A 7,517-nucleotide genomic window follows, 5' to 3' on the forward strand; every position below is an offset into this window, starting at 1 on the left:
ATAGCATAAGGGGGATTCAAATTAAACCTACTTTGAAATTATAACTTGTAAGAGTCTAAATGGCCAAAAAATCTAGTCAATAAAACTCATGACAGATCATACTGACAAGGTTGTGGATTGGGGGAACACTCATTCATTACTGGTAGGAGCACAAATATTTACAGCCAACATGAAGATAAGTGTGGCAACTCCTCAAGATAACTAGTAATAGATCTACCTCTGAAGGACTTAAAAATTAACAAAGAATTAAAATAAGAAGGCTTAAAAAAAAGGGGTGGCCTGACTTAAAAATCTAACCAAGGCCACAATGACTCGAGTCCCTGGAATTTCCTGCCTTACAAGGCCGAAAGAGCCTAACTAAATACCAAGAACTTCCAAAGGGCCACCCTCCCATGGGGTCGTGAAGATAAGAGCAGACTATCCCACCAGTTAATGTAACAATTGACAAAAGAGAGCCCCTGAGAAACCAAAAAGATAGCTGTAATTACCAGTTCATTCCATGGGATGTTGACCCGACTGGTGAGGCAGGAAACCATCTGGCCCAAAAGATAAGAGACCTTCAAAGGACTTATGACTCCAGTTATGTACCCGAACCCCGTCTCCTCTCCCAAACCTTGTGATTTCTTCCTATAAAAGAGACCTGCCTTTGAGGAACGGGGCTTTCTTGGTCTGTCAGCCTGGGAGGCCCATTTGTGCAAACGTCCCACTGAAGGGATCAGCTCCCCTATCGGCAGCTATAACGGCCGAACACGTGCTTGTCTGACCTTGTCCTAGACACTAGAAAGTTAGATGCCTGCCTCGTGTCAAGGAACCAATCAAAAGTTAGCTGGTGGCGCTATGCTTTACGACCCTGGATGTACTTTACGGACAAGCGCACAGCAATGACACACAGAGCATAGCAACCACCCTGGGAGGGCCTATGGGCCATAACAACCAGTTGGCCAATCAACACAGGGCAAGCCCTCCAAGCCTGGAGGCACACCAATCGTGAGTCTCTGCGTACCCCTAGACACTCCCCTTACACTGCCCTACAAGATTTCTCTCTGCAGCGGTTCGAGCTGTCTTTGCTAGCCATCCGCCATGGCAGGTAGGTGAAAGACCCGAGCTAACATGGGGTTAGCTCTTAAAAAAAAAAAAAAAAAAAAAAAAAAAAAAAAAAAAAAAGCCTCATGAAGTTTGCAGCAAGCTCTCGAATCCGCCTGGTGATTGGGGTGACCGTGGTCGTGGCCTGGGACCCTGGATACCTGAGTTTTCAGGGGGTCTAATACCACAATAAACTTACCTCTTGTTTTTACATCAACTGGACTGGACATTGAGTTTTGGGGGAAACTGTCCGATGTGTAGAGGCTCCTCAATCTGAGGGTCTTTCACCTCAAGACCCAACTATACAATTCTTGGACATATGCCGGAAGGATAACCCATCTTACCACAGTGGCCCTTACTCAACCACATTCATTTCTTCTCTGTTCCTAATAGCCAGAACTTGGAAACCACATAGATGTCCATCAATGGAAGAATGAATAAAGAAAATGTGGTGAAGTTACACAATGGAATATTATGCAGCTGTTAAAGAGGTTTATACTTTCCTAGCATGGGGGACACCATTCTTACCAAGGTGGTGTTCCCAGGGAGAGATTTATTTATTGCACTATGAATGTGCTAACCCCTTTGACTTCCCTAAATGTGAAAAATTCAACTACATATTTGTGGCAGGGGAAGAAAGTTTTTTCTGTCTCCCTTCAGTGGGAAATGAAGTCATGAAAATTGCAAGTAAATGGATGGTGCTAGAAAAAAAAGAGAAACATCCTGAGTAAGGTAACCTGGGCACAGAAAGATAAATATGGTGTATATTATCTTCTTTGTGGATTCCTGCTGTAAAATCCTTGATAAGTAAGCTACAAAACATATACCCACAGAAATTAGATATACAGTAAGAGACCAGGTGAGAGGAGTGAATCTACCTAGGAAGGGGAAAGATAACATGTATTTATGGATGGGTGGGAAGATGGAAGTCTGGGATTCAAGGATCAAACCAGGGGTGGGATGGAAGCTGGTGCTGAGGGAGGGAACATGGGAGCAATAGCTAAAACTGTCATTGGAGGGGTCATATGGAAACTTAACTCAAGAGAAAATTGCTGAAATATGTGCATTTCTGAACATAATCTAAAATAAATTGCAAATAACTGCAGATATGAAACACCAATTGAACATTTCCTGTTACCAAATGAAGATTCCTATACTTGAAATATGTTACACACAATGGAATTGTTCTCCCTGTATCTTCTCTCTCTCTCTTTTCCCCCTCTCTCCATCTCATCTGTCTATCACTATTCTCACACACTAACAATGAACTTAAAAATTGAAAGTGGGAATTTAACTCTTAAATGCATATACTATGCCATTTTAGGAACTTTTATGTATAGCAGAAATACAACATGCACTATTGATTGGTTCATTTGTCATTTCTTAAATGATTTATGATAGTGAAATTTGTTTGGATCAGGTTTAGTATATAAAATATATTTTGTAGATAGATCGTAGCCACACATTCTTGTACCAATGAACAATTTTCAGTATTCATGTTCTATAAATGTAGAGTGATCCTTTCTTGGAAGGTTATTTTTGACCTTCAGTACATGAATTAAATCCTAAGACTGAGAAAAATGGCCCTTGTCCTTCAAGGAATGCAAAAACAAGAATGAAGAACCATGGGGCTGTATTAATTTAATTTTGATCTCAAGGATGTGACTTAAGGAAGTTAATTTCCTTTGTATAATTTCTGTGTGTGGTTATACATTTCTCTTTCATTCTTTAATGAACCAAACGCTACCTAAATCACTAGTTCATATAAAATTTAAAAGATTGACACATCAGAAAAGTGATTCTTTGCTTCAAACTAATTTTCCTTCAATACTTTGCAAGAAATAATTAATGTTACAGCCTCAACTCCAGTGTGCTTTATGTGCTGCCAGAAGCAACGTGGTGTCAATTCTTTCACGATGAATCAATTTTCTATTTCAAAAGGATATAAGATGCAGTTTACAGTCACATCTATATAAACAAAATAAAAATTAAACACCATAAAGTGAGTTAGGAACAAATGACTACAGCAGTTGATGGTCTTTTGATCAGATTCTTAGAAGTCACACGAGATGATCATTCAACAGACACCTCAGCATAAGGACAATGAAGTCAAAGGACTTAAACTGCAGGGAATTGTTGACTGACTCCATCAGGCAACTTATCCCAAAACTTTTGCAAATATCTTGATTTTTGTTTAGGGAAAATATAGCTTGAGAAATTATGACAAGCCACGTATGAGTTAAAACTTGTATAAAGAAAAAAAGGCATTAAGTAATCTCAAATTAGAGTAATTTGCTGTAATGGAGCCTAAATAAACAAATAAGTAAAACCATCTAGTTTTTTTTTTTTTTTTTTTTTTTTTTTTTTAAGCAAAAACTGTGGTGTGGAAGAAAATGTTTCCATAGTTGCAAAGGGAAGATAGCACATTCAATTTGATCAGTACTGAGAGAAAAGGAAGTTATGAATTGGGCTTTTAACTCACACAAAAAGTAATTTTTGTAGCTAAAGAATCTTGAAAGACAGGGGAAAATGATCTATGTGCAAGGATAAGAGAGAACAAATATAAGAGTTATTTACGTAGTACCTCGTGAAAGCAAGGCAAACTGTGATATGTGGACCTGTAAACTATATTTCAGTAATAGAGAAACTGCCATAACATTCATCATGGGACTTAGAATACAGCAAGGAGGGAAACCCTTTGATTAAAGATAATTCTTTTTCTATCTCCCAGCCTCTCCAAGTTTCCAGCTGTTTGTAAATCTCATCTATACAAAATTTTCTTCTCTTGTCTTCTAATTCTGGTATAGTCTCACATTGCTTCCAAACATGTTTTATCTGTTTCAAAACCAGGACAAAATTAACTCTTAAGCCTTTGGAGGATCCTTTTAATTTAAAAATGCTATTATAATGAGTAATCAATACAATCCTACACAAGATAATTCAAACATTAAATTTGATTAAGCAGTCCAGTGAAAAATACTGACATTTGGCATTGTGTTCAGTATGTTCATATCTGTTTAGGGAAAACTGATACAAGTTTTAAAATAATATAAATCATTATACAAATTGCACTATCATGATTCCTCTTCAATTCCTTAGAACACCGTCACAGGGCAACTGACTACCTAGAAATGTTAGGAGAACTGGACTGAGGAAAGGGGAAGTGGAGAATGACCCCTACTTTTTCATCATAGACTGGTTGCACTAGAAACACCAGGGAACAGACATAGCAGACTGTGAAGGTGATAGGGTATGCATGCTAGAATTTGTTGAGAACTGAAGAAACCCTGAGTGAATGTGTAAAGTGGGGATAAAGTCCTGTCTGAATGTACATTATTTTGGAAGGGGCATTGCTATGCCAAGGGTCAATACCTAAAATGCACATGAAATTGGCAAAACCTCCTCCACCCTCCCAAGTCCTGGTAAGAAGGATGACAAAGTCTTCCTTTGGTCTGACTGTGAATGCTGGTAGCATCTGTGCAGAATCTAGAATCCACAACTTCTCTGCTATGGATTGAGACCAATTAAGTCTCTCCTACATCCATGTTGCATGGAATAAACATGATAAGATTCTGAGTTGTTGATTAGCTGGCACCACTCCACCAGAATGTGCACAAGCTACCTCGCCCAAGATTTTTTTCTCTGTGTGGTCTGTGTCTATCTTTTCTTAATTTTCTTTGCTCTCAGGTTTCATGTGCACAGGATATGGTATAGGCTTCAGGGACATTATGCATTTTCATTTAAGATCTTCTACATCACACACACACACACACACACACACACACACACACACACACACACACACACACACACACACGGAAAAGAAATCTCCATAGGAGAGGAACAGTGGATTCTCTGTAGAGAACTACAGTGAGGCAGAGTATAAACAGCATTAAGGCCAGAAGATAGTATTTAATTAAGAAAGAGTTGTCAAAATTGCAGACTGTACTTTCCTTATCTCCAGACAATCAACCAGTATTGCATTCTTGTTGGCTGACATTGGGGCCAAATAAGAAAGCAGAGTCTAGACAGATACTCTCAGCAGACATTGGGGACCTATAGCACATTTGAAAAAATCCATATCAGGGACACAAAAAATGAAATCAAAATTCAATGTGGGGCAGTTTCTTTATATCTTTTGCTTTTGTTTCATAGATTTAAGGATATTCTCTGCAAAGGCTACTATCCTATGAATCCAGGGAGCTATAGACAATCTTCTGGAGAAATAATACACATTTTTGTTTCTAAAAGATCTTTTTTCTTTATTATTTAAGAATTTCATACATGTGTATAATGTGATTGTATGAAATCTCTTTCCTGTTTTATTCTCCTCTCTATGCTGGCATGTTTTCCCAGCTGGAGCTTGTGAAGACCAAGTGTATGTTGTCCAGTAACTATGAGCGTATATGTGCATCTACCCTGAGGTATCTTTAAAACTCTGATTTTTTGTCTTTCTGCCACTTCTTCCAAAAAAAATTCATGCACCTTTACATGAATGCCCCATCTTTTTTTGTTTTTTACAGAGGTCCTTTGCTTTCCTCTCCTGGCCCCAAGTATGTCATATCAAGCTTTTGGAGTAGCAGGTACAATAAAATACTTCAAATTATTATATGAAATTCTTTCCATTTGGACAGAAGAATTGAAACCTGTTTGACAAGGTAGTTTAAATTTTGTCCAGGAAACCTCTTATTTTTAACTGTAATAGTGAAAACTGCTACACCATTTTATTTTACAGCAAGTATTGTGAGTAGCTTTGAACTGAAAATTTGCCTCTTGTATGGTTGTTACCATTCAATTCTCCTTTAACTCAACATTTAAATTATAAACAAACTCTAATAGGCATTCATTACAGATGGGAACCAAAAAATTTACACACCTAGTATCAATACTTAATCAAGGATCATTATTTCTTTAGGACCCATAAAACCTGGTGCCCTTTGAACAGCATCCAGATGTCAGCCAAGAACTTACTAATCCTATATTTCAAAAGTGGAATACCGTCTAACTTTCAGCAGGAAAATAACATAAATGCTTAAAATACTGTACTTACTGCCTCAGGGGCACAAGGTTAACGATTAACCAGATGATATGCTTGCCTAAAAAGTGAGGACATTTACAGACTCTGGGTGGCAGAGAAGGCTATCAAAAGTGAGACTTTATCACCATATCTTAGTCACAATGACAGAAACAATGATATCCTGAAAGTACTGAAAACTAGAGAACAGAAAAGGTGGATAATGAACAAGAAGAAAGTTTTTGGCTTACACATGAGTTATGCCTATATGCAATGTATTTAGGACTAGTCAGCACACCATGAATTGAAATATTGTTGACTAAATGCATTAAAGATTGTCCCCATGCCTATGCAGAAAGTGGAGGAACTAAATGGATTCAATAGTTATTAATTTTAAAGTAAAGAAAGAGAGTTCCCGAGAAGCTAAGATGAGAACTGTGCTGCTCTGGGGAAGAAATTGGAGGGGTGGAAATGTTGTATAGGTTTGACTAATGTGTGTACATAATGTTTAATAAAAAAGTTTAATAAAAATGAAAATTCAATAATCAATAACATTTCCAATAAATGCAACTGGGTATAATGTAGTAGAAATAACATTCAAGGTACAGTATAGACAGTGACACAGATATGAAATATCAGCATCCATCAAGAGACTTTAAACCTGAGAAAGATATTTGCCAGAAAAAATATAATTAACCACAAAAGTAGAGCAAAATCTTATGAACACTGATTGAAACACAAATGCCAGAGTTTATACTGACAGATAAATGAGAAGAATTAATTGAATTATGACTACCTTACATGCCATCCTAGAGCTTTCATCCAGTAGCTGATGGAGGCAGAGGCAGACACCCACAGATAAACACTGAGCTAAAACTCTGGTATCCAGGTGCAGAGAGGGAGGAGTGATGAGCAAAGGGGTCAGAACCAGAGTGGAGAAACCCACAGTGACAGCTGACCTGAACAAAGAGTTTCTCATGGACCCCAGACTGATAGCTGGAAAACCAGCATAGGATTGTTTCAGATCCACTGAGCAAGGATGTCAGTTTGGAGGTCTGGACAATCTATGGGGCTTCTGGTAGTGGATCACTCTTTATCCCTAATACACGAATGGATTTGGGGAGCCCTCTCCACATAGACGGATACTCTCTCAGTTTAGACACAAGAGGGAAGGTCTAGGTCCTGCTCCAAATGATATGACAGACTTTGAAGATCCCCAAAGGAAGGCCTCAACCTCCCTGGGGAGCAGAAGGGGGTTTGAATGGGGGTGTTGGAGCAGGGGAGGAGGGGAAGGAGAGGGAACTGGGATTGACATGTAAAAGAAGCTTGTTTCTAATAAAAAAGAAATTGAAAATATATAGGACAATTGCTAAGTTCTCAAATCAGGATTTTCAAAACTAATACAGAAGAGATAAATAGA

General features: G+C 38.1%; 1 non-coding gene across 1 annotated transcript; it reads left to right on the forward strand.

Moving 5' to 3' along the window:
- Positions 1-1,578: 1,578 nt before the first annotated feature.
- On the forward strand, positions 1,579-1,740 carry LOC113832867. Its single transcript, XR_003480338.1, has one exon. It is a non-coding gene; the product is annotated as a U1 spliceosomal RNA (small nuclear RNA).
- The last annotated feature ends 5,777 nt before the right edge of the window (positions 1,741-7,517 follow it).

The sequence above is a fragment of the Cricetulus griseus genome, assembly GCF_003668045.3.
Source record: "Cricetulus griseus strain 17A/GY chromosome 1 unlocalized genomic scaffold, alternate assembly CriGri-PICRH-1.0 chr1_0, whole genome shotgun sequence".
Lineage (NCBI taxonomy): Eukaryota > Metazoa > Chordata > Mammalia > Rodentia > Cricetidae > Cricetulus > Cricetulus griseus.